General features: G+C 44.7%; 1 protein-coding gene and 1 non-coding gene across 4 annotated transcripts in view; both read left to right on the forward strand.

Annotated features, from left to right (window-relative positions):
• The window catches only part of LOC124802581 (EF-hand calcium-binding domain-containing protein 4B-like), a 774205-nt gene that overhangs the window by 692743 nt on the left and 64166 nt on the right, over positions 1-17296 (forward strand). The gene's annotated exons all lie outside the window — the stretch shown is intronic.
• Trnas-cga lies at positions 12988-13062 on the forward strand. The gene has a single exon. It is a non-coding gene; the product is annotated as a tRNA-Ser (tRNA).

Genomic DNA, 17296 nt, shown 5'->3' on the forward strand with positions numbered 1-17296 from the left:
CACCGCCACCAAAAAAATTTCGGGTAACCGCCAGTGCTGAAAAAAATGATTGTGTCCATGTTCTGGGACAGCGAGGGCGTAATCCTTACCCACTGCGTTCCAAAGGGCACTACGGTAACAGGTGCATCCTACGAAAATGTTTTGAAGAACAAATTCCTTCCTGCACTGCAACAAAAACGTCTGGGAAGGGCTGCGCATGTGCTGTTTCACCAAGACAACGCACCCGCACATCGAGCTAACGTTACGCAACAGTTTCTTCGTGATAACTTTGAAGTGATTCCTCATGGTCCCTACTCACCTGGCCTGGCTCCTAGTGACTTTTGGCTTTTTCCAACAATGAAAGACACTCTCCGTGGCCGCACATTCACCAGCCGTGCTGCTATTGCCTCAGCGATTTTCCAGTGGTCAAAACAGACTCCTAAAGAAGCCTTCGCCGCTGCCATGGAATCATGGCGTCAGCGTTGTGAAAAATGTGTACGTCTGCAGGGCGATTACGTCGAGAAGTAATGCCAGTTTCATCGATTTCCGGTGAGCAGTTAATTAGAAAAAAAATCGGAGGCCTTAGAACTTGAATGCACCTCGTATTCACCGTTTTCGAGTGCTGGGTACGGTGCAGCGTATATGTTTTCTGTATGTCGTTCCCCAAACAACAAAGTATTTAACCTCTTTCATCAGACTTTGTTTACCCTAAACCAAGTTATGATTTCACGTAACCAAACACTTCCTCTCCCCTTCATTTCACAGTAAGACTTACACCAAACGTCTCTGTTACTTTTTGGACACTTTCCAATCTCTTCTTCGCATGCAGTTTTCACCCTCTACAACTCCCTCGTATTCCGTTGAAGTTATTCCTATCACCGTGACCCTTCTTTTTGTCACTGTTTTCCACATGTCCTCAGTGATTCTGTGGAGGACCTCCTCATTCCTTACCAGTCCTCTTACTTCTCAACCTCCTTCTATACCTTCACATCTCAGACGCTTAGGTTCTCTTTTTCTGGTTTTTCCACCGTCCCTCATTCACTCACTTACAAAGATGTGCTCCAAACGTTCGTTCTCAGAAAGTTCTTCCTCAAATTATGGAAGATGTTTGATACCAGTAAAATTCCTTTGGCCAGAAATTTTCTCTGTGTCTGTGCTTGTCTGCTTCTTATGTCACTTTGTTCAGTCGTGTGCTATTTTGCTCCCAAAGTAGAATTCCTTCATCTCCTGCCTGTCCCCTAATTTCGATGTTAACGTTATCGCTAATCTCATTTTACTACTACCCATTGTTTTCGCCTTTCTTTGGTTTACTCTCAATGCATATTATATGCTCAGTAGACTGTTCACTCCATGTAATCCATCTTCACTTTCACTCAGAATAGCGATGCCATCATCGAATCTTATCATTGATATCCTTTCGTCCTGAGTTTTAAATCCTACATTTGATACTTTCTTTCATTTCCATTAGTAGTTGTACTGTGTACAGTTCAGCACTAGTGGAAAAAAACTGCATCCGTGTCTTACACGCTTTTTAATCCAAGCATTTCGATTTGTCGTTTTGTTCTTATTTTTACCTCTTAGTTCTCTTATATATTGCATATTGCCCATCTGTCCCTATGCCTTACACATATCTTTCTGTGAATTTCAAACGTCTTGAGCCATTTTACATTGTCGAACGCTTTTTTTCTAAGTCGAGAAATGCTACGAACGTGTCTTTCATCTCTATTTCCTTATGAGATAACTTATAAAAATCTTCGTAGAAAATTGTAGCGTCTTGTTTTTAGAGGGCTACCCATGAACAGAGTTCTTTGCTTTACAATACAGTCCCTGTAGATAGCGCTATGACAAAAGCAGAGTAGTAAGACACCGCACATAGTTATGTAACTAGTCTTCCTTACCACACTCCATATGTGAATGGACGAAAAGATGCATTATCACATTATCATATGGCGCAATAAAAATTACCCTCTGCCATGCGTTTATAATAATCTCTAGCGGATCGCGCGGGTTATGCAGGTGTTCGGTTTGTAATTCAGTTTGCGAGGTTTCATGCGGCCATGTGAGCGAAAAATATCTGTCCGTGACGCTAATTAGTGCATAATTTATAATTAGGAAAATTGAAAGCCAAACAACTAAGAAAGCATTACTTTGTGTGGTACATATATTAAAGAATATGCTATGCTGCAAGTATGGCGTAATGAAGCCTTTGAAGACTATATATATTTTAAAGTGTTTGCCTCGTGATTTAAATTTTTCAGTGTTGAGAATCTATTGAAATTGAAACGGCTAGTGGCCGAGCGGTTCTAGGCGCTTCAGTCGCGAACCGCGCTGCTGCTACGGTCGCAGGTTTGAATCCTGCCTCGGGCATGGATGTGTGTGATTTTCTTAGGTTAGTTAGGTTTTAGTAGTTCTACGTCTAGGGGACTGATGACTTCAGTTAAATCTCATAGTGCTTAGAGTCATTTGAACCATTTTTTGAAAGGGCTAAATAACTTTTGTGCTAGTATATATTGTTTATCGCCGGCCGGTGAGGCCGTGCAGTTCTAGGCGCTTCAGTGCGGAACCGCGCGGCTGCTACGGTCGCAGGTTCGAATCCTGCCTCGGGCATGGATGTGTGTGATGTCCTTAGGTTAGTTAGGTTTAATTAGTTCTAAGTTCTAGGCGACTGATGACCTCAGAAGTTAAGTCGCATAGTGCTCAGGGCCATTTGAACCAAGCCATATATTGTTTATCTTCTAGTGTTGATTGAGTGACTGAGGAAGTTCGTTTTGAATGAGGCCACGTTTTGTCCCACAAATTCCACGAGGAATTATATGTACAGGGACGGTACAGGGGTGTGTGCTGATTTGGAACTTGCTTGCAGATTGAAAGTCATTCTGGAAACTATTCCCCAGCCAGTGGGAGCCATGCCTCCGCAATATCCCTTCTTGCAGGATTGCTAGTCCCACCAAGAATGTTGGAGAACGTTTGTGCAGTTTGCAACGTAGGAGACGAGGCACTGGCTGGAGTGAAGGATCGTGAGACGCGTTTGGATAGTCGAGTCTGTAGGGTACTTGTCCGCGAAAGTCCCAGATTCGAGATCCGGTACGGTACACAGTTTTAATCTGCCAGGAATTCCATGTCAGCGCACGCTCTGCTGCATAGTGGAAGTTCATTCTGTGAACAGTATTTAGTTTCTGTACAAGTCCCCGAATATGATACTTCCAAGGAATTTCTTCATCCGTCTTCACTCCTAATAATTTAAAGTCTTGGACTTCATTGATTATGTGATCACCTTCTGACAGTAAACACTGGGCTACCACAAGATTCCGTGTCAAACACTACCTGTGGCGTTTTGTCCCGGTGAAGCCTATATGTGTTTTGGGTTAGCCACGATTTAACACTGTCTGCTATACTGTTCGTTAAGTCGTTTTCAAATCTAAGAAATGTTCAGTGGCAGATAACTGATTTTTATTGAGAAAAGCAACAGTCCAGAGCACAATACCGTGGCGTCCTTTAATTTACAGCGCCCGTTCTTAGACGTCGGAGGGCAATCTTCCGTTCCCTGTTTTCCTCATACGAAGTGTATTACTGAGTCACTTCCGTAGCTGAGCTTTCAGCAAGTCTGCCTTGTGAGATTCGCGACATGAAAACACTCTGAAAATGGTTCAAATGGCTCTGAGCACTATGGGACTTAACATCTGAGGTTATCAGTCTCCTAGAACTTACAACTACTTAAAGCTAACTAACCTAAGGACATCACGCACATCCATGCCCGAGGCAGGATTCGAACCTACGACCGTAGCAGTCGCGCGGTTCCAGACTGAAGCGCCTAGAACCTCTCCGCCACAGCGGCCGGCAAACTCTCACTAGCACGAAGTTTTTCGTTAGTGACAGAACTGGAACGTGATGCACTCACGCGAGTGGCGCCAGCTGGGAAAATACTGAAATGAGCAGCATCAGTACGAATGTCTGAAAAAGTGATAACAGGTGTTAGAGCGCAGTGACGATGCCGTGCACCCCTCCCCCCCCTCTCCCCCTCCATACTACATCCAGATGACGCCATTGCCGGAGGTTCGACACGGCAGCCGGTAGACATCGCATAGCCCTCAGCTTCATGTACCAGTGTTTAGCTTTTCCGCTAAATCCGTATTGCTTTAGTTACTGCGAGTGTATAGCATGCAACACACAATCAAATTCTGTTGTTAATTCAAACAAAATTTCTTGTGTCCTCAGTTAGCCATTTGACCCTGCAAGTGCATAAAACAAAATGAAATGATCGGCTATTTTCGAAAGTCACTTCAGGTGTTACACAGAAGGACATGCAGAGAAAAGTATAACGATTTCAAATCAAATGAAACTATATGGTTCCAGAGACCTTTTCAAGTCCCAAATATCTTTGATGTATATGCGCAGACTGAAGCGATGAATGAAAATTTCTACCAAGGCCGGGTTTCGAACCCGGGACTGTGCTCACCAGGCAGGTGCGCTAACCACTACACCACCCTGGCACAGTGGCTTTGCACAACTGCACGGAGTACCCTACCATGCGTCCCTCCTCAATTCAAATTCCCATTCACGCCTCACCCCTTCTGATACTCCCCCTTAACACCTAGGTCCCCGGCCGCTGTGGCCGAGCGGTTCTAGGCGCTTCAGTCCGGAAACGCGCGACCGCTACGGTCGCAGGTTCGAATCCTGCCGCCTCGGGCATGGATGTGTGTGATGTCCTTGGTTTAAGTAGTTCTAAGTTCTAGGGGACTTATTACCTCGGATGTTAAGTCCCGTAGTGCTCAGAGCCATTTGAACCATTTGAACACCTAGGCAGAAATTTAAATTCGTCGCTTGCCTGCATGTATACATAAGCTTCTTCTTCTTCTTCTTCTTCTTCTAGTGTCTTTGTGTGCATCTAAGTGGGATTGGCATTGTTACTACGGAATTTGGCATGGTTAATTTAAGGCGGTGACCGGTTGCCCTTCACCATTCCACATCTCAGGACGAAATATGTGTACCACAGGCGTCTCCATGTAGTGATACCCATGTACAGAATCCGAATTTTTTTCAAAGTGTTCGCAAATCGTGTAACTGAGGCGGCATTTGGGAATGAGCCCGGTATTCACGTAGACCGGATGTGGGAAGCCATCTAGAACCTGCATCCAGGCTGGCCGACACACCTTTCCTCGTCGTTAATCCGCCCGGCGGATTCGAACCAGGGCCGGCGCACTGCCCGAATTCCGGAAGCGGCGTGTTTAACGCACTCGGCTATCCAGACAGGCAAAACACATAATAATAATAATAATAATAAGGAGCGCACGTGACATTTCATCCAAGGAGCAGCAGCTGCTGTATAGTGGCTGCACTTAGCGGAACACATGTGCCGCTTTGGCGGCCAGCTGACCAGCGCATTACCTACCTCGGGATGCAGATCGACAACCGCCTCAACATGGAGACAACGCATCAATAAAGCGGCAAACAAAGGGTGCGCGCTCCTGTCCCAACTACACCCTCTTCTGAAGGGTGAAGGACTCACCTTGAATTGCAAAATGCTTCTCCGGCGCCAACTCATGCTTCCGGTCATTTTGTATGGCTCGGAAGTGTGGTCAATGGCGTCAGACACCTCACTTCAAGGCTACAACGGCTACAAAATAAAACCTTCAGAGTAATCACAGGTGCTGACAGATACGTCCGCAACACACAAATCAGAGAATTCTTAGATCACCCCACCATCTATTCCCTCATAAAGGAAAAATCTGCCAAACTTTATGAGAGGACACAAAGATCGCCCCATCTCCTCATTCGAAATTTAGGCTGCGAACATCCAGACCTTCGGCATAAAAGACCTAAACTAACCCTTACGCGCCACTTTAGGGACATTTAAAACACACAAACACACACACAAAACAAACATTTACTCGAAAACACGCACACTAACCAAACCACCATCTTCATGAACCCCCTAGCGCATTCCTAGAAGTCAGACGGGCACAGCCTTGTGGTACTTCAGTACAAGAGTACCGACAGAAAGCCTGTGCTGACTAGAGATGGGCAAAACTGTTCTTTTCAGAGATCAGATCAGAACTGTTCACTCCCTGAAATGAACTAGCTCTTTTTCATGACTCACCACTCATTCACAATAGAAAATAAATGGAAGGCACATTGCCCTTTAAACATGGTTTGTTCCAGTACTATACCTGTATTTTGATCTTATTTGATCCTATTTTGAAGTAACACAGATAATGAGTAAGAATTTTGTATTGTTTATTGAAATTTCCACGATATGACAAAGTTTTTGATTATTGATTTATTTTGCACTATCGTGGTTTTTTGGGTGATCGGAAAATGTTGTAACTTGAGATTTACATTAACAATATATTTGGCTACAATGTATTAAAATTTCATTAACCTCGTACAAATACATCGCAAGCCATATATTTTTAAAGTGAACGTTTCCTTCCGAAGACGCCTAAAATCGCAAAATCCGTACCAGAATAAGAAAAAATATATAGATAAATTTGACTGTAAGACTAAAGTGCTGCATATAGCCTTATGCAGAATAAAACAAGGAAAATATTGGTGTATCACGTTTTGCTATACGTTTATCGGTTTGCTCGTAATTAAAGCGTAAATTCGAGTGTCCATAATAAAAATCCTATAGTAAGAGGAGTCGTCAGGAACCTAATCTGATCAGTTTAAACAAATAAAAATAAAATAAAAACAAATGATGTATACATAACATAATAATGTAATATACGTAGCGGTATTACTACGAAGAACAATATCCAGTAGAGACGAACTCCGATGCAGAGCCGCTGAGTCGAGCAGGTCGAGCCGCGAGCTGTATTACTGCGTGAGCCGAGACCGCAGAGACCAGAGTGACACCTGAGTCGCTTTGCTCAACGCTCTGGCTAGAGTCGAGACGGTGGGGTGAGCGTTGAGCGGGCGAGTTCCGAGGGTGGGGGGAGCGGTGAACTCACCCGCTCCGAGACAAATCGTCCGTTCTCTTGCGAGCAGGTTGTTGCAAGTAGTTCTTATGTTATCCGCTAGGTGGCTCTCTGTCCTGTTGCTCGCATCAACTGCCCAGAGGGCAGGACGTGCGACTGAAACGATCGCTGACAGAGTGCGATGCTAAGTTATAAGGTGCGCCAGACACTGCACGCGGCAGATGAAGCACAGAGACGGCACGGCATATGTGAAACACAAAATCCAATGGGGCACTGCACAATGCAGGCAGCCAAGGCAGAAGCAGGGCAGAGGCCGGCGCTGGCTGTGTTGTGTGGCGTGCAGTGTGCTCCGACCAGCAGAGGCCCCGCTGGTCTGCTCCGACTCTCTCTCTCTCTCTCTCTCTCTCTCTCTCTCTCTGTCTCTCTCTCTCTGCTGTGGGAAACGTTTGGAGCTACCGTTCTTTTTTTCTGAATCACTGATTGTTCACTCCTTTGAAAGATTCAACTCTATGAATCAGTTCAGGAGCGGATCCCCTATCTCTAGTGCTGGCCAGCAGGTGCTGCGCCCCCTTGCTGTCTGCTCACCCGAGATAACTCGCAGCGAGACTGCGTGGAGACGTGTGACGTGTGCTGAGTTCGTGGAGCCGTCGCCTGGCCGCAGTACGCGGGCTCTGGTCGCCCACTTGCTGCTCGTTTGGCAGCCATTGTGTTGGACCGGCCAGCCGGAAGCAGCCGAGGTTTCCCCGGCCGCCGTCGTTAACTGCTCCAGGAGGGCCGACAGGGACCGCCACTCCAGCGCCAGACTGGTTCCAGGCCGGTGGCCATTGTTGCACAGTAGGCGCGTCACCTTGGAGCCTTGCTTCGCTGCGTGCTCCAGTTTCAGTTAGCGGGCAAGGTGTTGGAATGCGTGAAACACCCGACGTGTATCAGGGAGTATTGTCGTTTAAATCCAAGAATGGTGACCCTGATGTTTGAGGGTAGCGTGAAACAGTTTGTACAGCTGTGCACTGACAGCTCTTGAGGGAAATCTGTGCTCTATACTCGCTCCCTATATTGTTGAGCATGCAGTGATATATACTCGACTGGCCATTAAAATTGCTACACCACGAAGATGACGTGCTGCAGACGCGAAATTTAACCGACAGGAAGAAGATGTTGTGATATGCAAATGATTAGCTTTTCAGAGCATTCACACAAGGTTGGCGCCGGTGGCGACACCTACAACGTGCTGACATGAGGAATGTTGCCAACCGATTTCTCATACACCAACAGCACTTGATCGGCGTTGCCTGGTGAAACGTTGTTGTGATGCCTCATCTAAGGAGGAGAAATGGGTTCCATCTCGTTTCCAACTTTGATAAAGGTCAGATTGTAGCCTATCGCGATTGCGGTTTATAGTATCGCCACACTGCTGCTCGCGTTGGTCGAGATCCAATGACTGTTAGCAGAATATGGAATCGGTGGGTTCAGGAGGGTAATACGGAACGCCGTGCTGGATCCCAACGGCCTCATATCGCTAGCAGTCGACATGACAGGCATGTTATCCGCATGGCTGTAACGGATCGTGCAGCCACGTCTCGATCCCTGAGTCAACAGATGGGGACGTTTGCAAGACAACAACCATCTGCACGAACAGTTCGACGACGTTTGCAGCAGCATGGACTATCAGCTCGGAGACCACGGCTGCGGTTACCCTTGACACTGAATCACAGACAGGAGCGCCTGCGATGGTGTACTCAACGACGAACCTGGGTGCACGAATGGCAAAAGTCATTTTTTTTTCGGATGAATCCAGGTTGTGTTTACAGCATCATGATGGTCGCATCCGTGTTTGGCGACATCGCGGTGAACTCACATTGGAAGCGTGTATTCGTCATCGCCATAGTGGTGTATCACCCAGTGTGATGGTATGGGGTGCTATTTGTTGTTACACGTCTCGGTCATCTCTTGTTCGCATTGACGGCACTGTGAACAGTGGACGTTACATTTCAGACGTGTTACGACCCGTGGCTCTACCCTTCATTCGATCCCTGCGAAACCCTACATTTCAGCAGGATAATGCACGACCGCATGTTGCCGGTCCTGTACGGGCCTTTCTGGATACAGAAAATGTTCGACTGCTGCCCTGGCCAGCACATTCTCCAGATCTCTCACCAATTGAAAACGTCTGGTCAATGGTGGCTGTGCAACTGACTCGTCACAATACGCCAGTCACTACTCTTGATGAACTGTGGTATCGTGTTGAAGCTGCGTGGGCAACTGTATTTGTACACGCCATCCAAGCTCTGTTTGACTCAATGCCCAGGCGTATCGAGGCCGTTATTACGGCGAGAGGTGGTTGTTCTGGGTATTGATTTCTCAGGATCTATGCACCCAAATTGCGTGAAAATGTAATCACATGTCACTTCTAGTATAATATATTTGTCCAATGAATACCCGTTTATCATCTGCGTTTCGTCTTGGTGTAGCAATTTTAATGGCCAGTTGTGTAATATATACCCTGTTAATGTGTGTGTTGCTGAATGGACTGTGACTGTATTTATATTTTATTTTTAATTTGATTTTGGTTTTACTGCAAAGATATGCGAAGGCACGGATCGTTTTTACATTTTACTGATACAAAAATGTAGCATGGGATCCTGCATAATTATTGAAGTTACTTAGACGAATCCGTGCTCAAAAACAGTTAATCATTATAGGATATATACACACTAAAAAAGTATTTCACCATTTTCGGAACGTAAGGACCTACGTGTGATTTAATTACGTCTTAGTGCAAGCCCAGTCTGTGTTATTGCAAGTAACATAAATCGTCTAAATAAATCGTTAAGTACTTGGAAAATGTCAGTTTGCTATAGATCATGAAGGAAATAGGTAATGTCGTCTGTCTCCAGCGTCGCCTGTGGATAGAACGGGATAATAATTACAATAATTTGAAATTGCCGCTTAAAGGCGACCGCCGGCCGCGGTGGTCTAGCGGTTCTAGGCGCGCAGTCCGGAACCGCGCGACTGCTACGGTCGCAGGTTCGAATCCTGCCTCGGGCATGGATGTGTGTGGTGTCCTTAGTTAGGTTTAAGTAGTTCTAAGTTCTAGGGGACTGATGACCACAGATGTTAAGTCCCATAGTGCTCAGATCCATTTGAACCATTTTTAAAGGCGACCAATTGCCGCCGTCCAGCGATGTTCAGCTTGCTGCCGGCTCGGCGTCTGAAATTATTTTAAAAATGATGGGACAGGCAAACGGGATATGTGGTGCAGGTTACAGTTAAAATTAACAACAGCAATACTTAAGACATACATTGGAGCTCACTGCTCAAATAATGAAATATGAACACACATTATTATGTAGATTGCGCGCAATGTCGTCCTATCCGAACAAGACAAAGCAAGACAGAGTCTGGCTCTTTTTGTTTCACGCCGATGCCAAAAAGACCAAAGATGATACGGGGTGTTCAAAAAGTCTCTCCGCAGTGCTATATTTCTGTTAGCTGCGCATGCCGTATGCGACAGTGAATATACCGAATTGAAACTCAGTGAAATACAAGTTATTAATTTATTGAATATTCACTTTTACTTACAAATTTTCACACTACATGTTGAAATTTGCCCCCCCCCCCGCCCCGTTGTTGAATACACAGTTCAATTCGTCTAATCAAGTTCCAAACACAAGCTGTAACATTTCTTCTGTAACAGAAGCAGTGAAAGTGGATATTGGAGTTTCCAATTCATCGGTGAATTTTGGACGGTTTTTATTGACAGTTGCTTTCGCTGCAACCCAGACGAAAAAGTCAGGTGGTGTTAGGTCAGGCGATCGTGGAGACCAAAGTCCCTGTGTAATTATGTGATCACCAAAAACATCAGCAAAACTGGTTCAAATGGCTCTGAGCACTATGGGACTTAACATCTGAGGTCATCAGTCCCCTAGACTTAGAACTACTTAAACTTAACTAACCTAAGGACATCACACACACACACCCATGCCCGAGGCAGGATTCGAACCTGCGACCGTAGCAGCAACGCGGTTCCGGACTGAAGCGCCTAGAACTGCACGGCCACAACGGCCGGCAAAACATCAGCAAGCAGTGACATTGAAGTGCGAGCTGTATGCGTGGTTGCGCCATCTTGTTGAAAATAACCGTTTAGTATTTCACTTAACACAAGTTCTAGTATGGATGGCTACAGAATATCACTGGGAAGGTCCACTTGAAGGGAAGTAACCCAGGCAGCCGAAAAATCATACGGCACGCGCGGCTAACAATCATATGGCACAGCGGAGAGACTTTTTGAACACCCCGTAATAATACTTATGTTAAAGATTATAGTTTTTCTGTATAACCACATTATTCCTTGACTTCCAGTAGAGATTCTTTTACATATGGCAAATATAATTGCTTAATATCGTGCAAAAATAGTTAAGAAATTATAGTTTTCCTAATCTGGGCCATGGGACGCCATAAGCAGTGCCACATAGCGGGCAGGAATGTACACACATCGGGCTGCTACTAAACCGATAGTGGGATCTTGTACTTTCTGTTTGCAGCGTGAGCCGGAAATAATAGGAACGCCGGCCTCTGTGGCCGAGCGGTTCTAGGCGCTTCAGTCCGGAACCGCGCTGCCGCTTCGGTCGCAGGTTCGAATCCTGCCTCAGGCGCGGATGTGTGTGATATCCTTAGGTTAGTTAGGTTTAAGTAGTTCTATGTCTAGGGACTGATGACCTCAGATGTTTAAGTCCCATTGTACACAGAGCCATTTGCACCATTTGAATAATAGGAAGATCAACAAGGATACTTCTTCGCGCTGACTTATGACAGACGATCAAATTTATAATGCCATCATGTGACCAGATGTGGAACACGAGGTGTAGCTACGAAGCTTTATCGGCCCGAAAAAATCAAGCTACAACCTTCAACTTGAAAATGATGCTAGCCGTTCTCCACATATTCATCCTTTAACGCGACACACTTATACAATGAGCCACAACAAATATTTGGGAAATATAAATACTTGGGAATTACATTAGAGGCATCAGCGGCACCTTTCGGCATGCATATTCAGAAAAGAGCAGCAGCAGGCATAAAAGCCTCGTAGAATATCTTGAACATAACCAGTCTGTGAAAAGCCCAGCGATGACATTACAAAAAGCGACTTGGTGCGGGTTATAACGTATGGATTAGAAGCATGTGGAAAAAACCCTAAGATCGGCGATAGGAAAAGAACAGAAAATAGTGTTCATAAAAAGGATACTACAGAACGGGAGAAACCACGCCATCCCGACTCATGAAAGAGGCTTATTTCACTGGAGTCATCAGTTTACAACAATGGATATCTTCAACAGGACCATGTCAGAAACTAATTAACATCATCGATCGGAAAATGACGGAGACAAACCAAGAGTTCTACAACACATAAGCCATGCTGGATAACAACTGAGCCAAAGAATGTAGGAACCAGAGGCATGTAACAACAATACTGGCAAAATACGAATTTCACATAAAATATGTGCCAACAAAAAATTTCACGAGCATACAGAAGAGTGGAAAGGTATTCTATGTCGGCAAGTATGTAAGAAATACCATACTACATCGTGAGCGAAGAGAATGAAAACTTACCAGAATGAGATTTTCACTCTGCAGCGGAGTGTGCGCTGATATGAAACTTCCTGGCAGATTAAAACTGTGTGTCCGACCGAGACTCGAACTCGGAACCTTTGCCTTTCGCGGGCAAGTGCTCTACCATCTGAGCTACCGAAGCACGACTCACGCCCGGTCCTCACAGCTTTACTTCTGCCAGTATCTCGTCTCCTACCTTCCAAACTTTACAGAAGTTCTCCTGCGAACCTTGCAGAACTAGCACTCCTGAAAAAAAGGATACTGCGGAGACATGAAGTTTCATATCAGCGCACACTCCGCTGCAGAGTGAAAATCGCATTCTGGAAACATCCCCCAGGCTGTGGCTAAGCCATGTCTCCGCAGTATCCTTTCTTTCAGGAGTGCTAGTTCTGCAAGGTTCGCAGGAGAACTTCTGTAAAGTTTGGAAGGTAGGAGACGAGATACTGGCAGAAGTAAAGCTGTGAGGACCGGGCGTGAGTCGTGCTTCGGTAGCTCAGATGGTAGAGCACTTGCCCTCGAAAGGCAAAGGTTCCGAGTTCGAGTCTCGGTCGGGCACACAGTTTTAATCTGCCAGGAAGTTTCAATGAAAACTTAGCCAAAACTGAAACTTGTAAGGCTTGTATAAACGTGTATAATAATGCTCAGTCTGAACGTATTTTTCTCGTCAATAATAATGCGACACATTTTCCCCAACGACAGATGACGTGACGGACACATTGGTTCGTTTTTGCTGCTCAGCAGAGATTCCACCCCGTCGCCATTCTGGAAATGCCTGTCACGCACCAGTTTATTCGTCCTAGGAAACCAGAAGAAGTCTTCGAGTTACAGAGAAACAGCCAGCACCCGTCCACGGTGATTGGGTGGCTACACAATTAATCTGGTTGCAGGTCATGACTGGTAATTGGATAGCACAGTCGGTAGAGCACTTGCCCACGATAGACAAACGTCCCAGGTTCGATCCCAGTCCGGCATACAGTTTTAACCTGAAGCGAAGTTTCAAGTGCACCCATATGTAGTTGGTTCTGCAGATCTGCTATATGTGTGTACTGTGTTGTACATTACATGTACTCTGCGTACAGCCATGGAAGAACCCAAGCTAACACTACTCAGAGACCATCACTCACTACAGATATGGCATATGCCTTCTTCATGTGTAAATTGCACCAAGTTTTGTCTTACAGGTAACCAACACTTACATAATATTATAGCCGTGTGACTGGTGTCATTCAGTCCATCACAACTTCCTCTCTTACGACAACTTCTTCATCTCAGAGTAGGACTTACACCCAGCGTTCTCGATTATGTTGGATATATTCCAATCTTCTTGGAGACAACAGATCCACTTGTATGAATATCAAGAGCTCAGATGGAAACCCAGTTCTAAGCAAAGAAGGGAAGGCAGAAAGGTGGAAGGAGTATATAGAGGGTTTATACAAGGGCGATGTACTTGAGGACAATATTATGGAAATGGAAGAGGACGTAGATGAAGACGAAATGGGAGATAAGATACTGCGTGAAGAGTTTGACAGAGCACTGAAAGACCTGAGTCGAAACAAGGCCCCGGGAATAGACAACATTCCATTAGAACTACTGATGGCCTTGGGAGAGCCAGTCATGACAAAACTCTACCATCTGGTGAGCAAGATGTATGAGACAGGCGAAATACCCTCAGACTTCAAGAAGAATATAATAATTCCAATCCCAAAGAAAGCAGGTGTTGACAGATGTGAAAATTACCGAACTATCAGTTTAATAAGTCACAGCTGCAAAATACTAACGCGAATTCTTTACAGACGAATTGAAAAACTGGTAGAAGCGGACCTCGGGGAAGATCAGTTTGGATTCCGTAGAAATGTTGGAACACGTGAGGCAATACTAACCTTACGACTTATCTTAGAACAAAGATTAAGAAAAGGAAAACCTACGTTTCTAGCATTTGTAGACTTAGAGAAAGCTTTTGACAATGTTAACTGGAATACTCTCTTTCAAATTCTGAAGGTTGCGGGGGTAAAATACAGGGAGCGAAAGGCTATTTACAATTTGTACAGAAAGCAGATGGCAGTTATAAGAGTCGAGCGGCATGAAAGGGAAGCAGTGGTTGGGAAAGGAGTGAGACAGGGGTGTTGCCTGTCCCCGATCTTATTCAATCTGTATATTGAGCAAGCAGTAAAGGAAACAAAAGAAAAATTCGGAGTAGGTATTAAAATCCATGGAGAAGAAATAAAAACTTTGAGGTTCGCCGATGACATTGTAATTCTGTCAGAGACAGCAAAGGACTTGGAAGAGCAGTTGAACGGAATGGACAGTGTCTTGAAAGGAGGATATAAGATGAACATCAACAAAAGCAAAACAAGGATAATGGAATGTAGTCAAATTAAATCGGGTGATGTTGAGGGAATTAGATTAGGAAATGAGACACTTAAAGTAGTAAAGGAGTTTTGCTATTTAGAGAGTAAAATAACTGATGATGGTCGAAGTAGAGAGGATATAAAATGTAGACTGGCAATGGCAAGGAAATCGTTTCTGAAGAAGAGAAATTTGTTAACATCGAGTATAGATTTAAGTGTCAGGAAGTCGTTTCTGAAAGTATTTGTATGGAGTGTAGCCATGTATGGAAGTGAAACATGGACGATAACTAGTTTGGACAAGAAGAGAATAGAAGCTTTCGAAATGTGGTGCTACAGAAGAATGCTGAAGATAAGGTGGGTAGATCACGTAACTAATGAGGAGGTATTGAATGGGATTGGGGAGAAGAGAAGTTTGTGGCACAACTTGACTAGAAGAAGGGATCGGTTGGTAGGACATGTTCTGAGGCATCAAGGGATCACAAATTTAGCATTGGAGACAGCGTGGAGGGTAAAAATCGTAGAGGGAGACCAAGAGATGAATACACTAAGCAGATTCAGAAGGATTTAGGTTGCAGTAGGTACTGGGAGATGAAGAAGCTTGCTCAGGATAGAGTAGCATGGAGAGCTGCATCAAACCAGTCTCAGGACTGAAGACCACAACAACACAACATATTCCAATCTACAGCTTCCATTCTCTACAGCTCCCATAGGTACTATGGCGGTTATGCCCTGATGTCTTAACATATGTCCTATCACCCAGTCCCTTCTTCTTGTGAATGTTTTGCACATATTTCTATACTCCTTGATTCTGCGAAGAACCTCCTCACTTCTTATCAATGCAGTTGATGTTCAGCATTATTCTGTAACTCCTTCACAGCTCAAACGCATCCATTCTCTTCATCTCCTCCATCCCTCCCCTCCCTGTCCACAACTCACTTCCATAGGATATTGTGTTCCAGTCGTCTATTCTCAGAAATTTCTTCCTCAGAATGAGGCCAGTGTTTGCTACTATTAGATTTCTTTGCCTATCCTAGTCTGCATTTTTTGCCCTCCTTGCTTCGTCCTTCATATGTCATTTTGCTATCAAGATAGCAGAACTCCTTCACTCCGTCTACTCCATTATTTCCGATGACAATTTTATCACTAATCTCATTCCTACTACTCCATATCACTTTTATCTTTCTTCGATTTACATATTCTGTGCTCGTCTTACTATTCATTAAGTATGTCCTGTAATTCTTTCTCACATCATTTGACGACAGTAATGCCATCAGCGAGTCTTATCGGTGATATTCTTTCACCCTGAACCTACCTGTTGTTTCCGTCATTGCTTCTTCAATATACAGACTGAACTTAGGGGTGAAAGGAAGTATCCTTCTCTTACGCCCTTTTTAATCTGATCATTGCGCGCTTTGTCTGCCATTCTTATTGATCCTTCTTGGTTCTTATAGATATTGTATGTTACCTGTCTTTCTCTATAACTTGTCTAAGATTTAGAACATCTTACTGTGGTGTCACTGCCAGACACCACACTTGCTAGGTGGTAGCCTTTAAATCGGCCGCGGTCCGTTAGTATACGTCGGACCCGCGTGTCGCCACTGTTAGTGATTGCAGACCGAGCGCCGCCACACGGCAGGTCTAGAGAGACGTCCTAGCACACGCCCCAGTTGTGCAGCCGACTATGCTAGCGATGGTTCACTGACAAATTACGCTCTCATTTGCCGAGACGATAGTTAGCATAGCCTTCAGCTACGTCATTTGCTACGACCTAGCAAGCCGCCATTACCAGTTATATTGAGATTGTAATTATGTATCATCAAGAGCTATGTTCTCCAATTATGGATTAAAGTTAAGTATTCCAAGATCTTCGTACTTTATTTGCAATTCTCAAGACATTGTCCTGTTCCAGACCTCACTCCAGTCTGCGTGAGCTTAAACGCGTGCATTTCTGCCTCCTCTAGCAACACGGTGTTGGCTCTTCTGCCAACACTTCACTTACACCATTATACTTTGTTGAACCTTTTTCTATGTCGATAGATCCTATGACTATGTCTTGATTTTTCTTCAGTCTTGTTACCATTGCCAGGCACAACGTCAGCTCTTTCTGTCTGGTGCTTTTACCTTAACTAAAACAAACTGATCGTCCTCTAACGGATCCTCAGTTTTCTTTTCTATGCCTTTCGTAATACAAGAAATTAGACAATGACGAAGATTCGTCGCTAAAAGCACTCTGCGCATTCCCAAAACCGAAAACATCGTTTGACTATGATCCATTTAACAAATATGTGTTAAACGCCATACTGTTTAGCTGTGCGTTTTGTACTTAATGCACTTCGGATTTTCACTCCGAAATTTGCAGTCGATTATTGCGCTTGCTATGAAAGTTGCCAGCAAAACACACTATACAGCGTGGTCCATTGATAGTGACCGGGCCAAATATCT

The sequence above is a fragment of the Schistocerca piceifrons genome, chromosome 1, assembly GCF_021461385.2.
Source record: "Schistocerca piceifrons isolate TAMUIC-IGC-003096 chromosome 1, iqSchPice1.1, whole genome shotgun sequence".
NCBI classification, from domain to species: Eukaryota; Metazoa; Arthropoda; class Insecta; order Orthoptera; family Acrididae; genus Schistocerca; species Schistocerca piceifrons.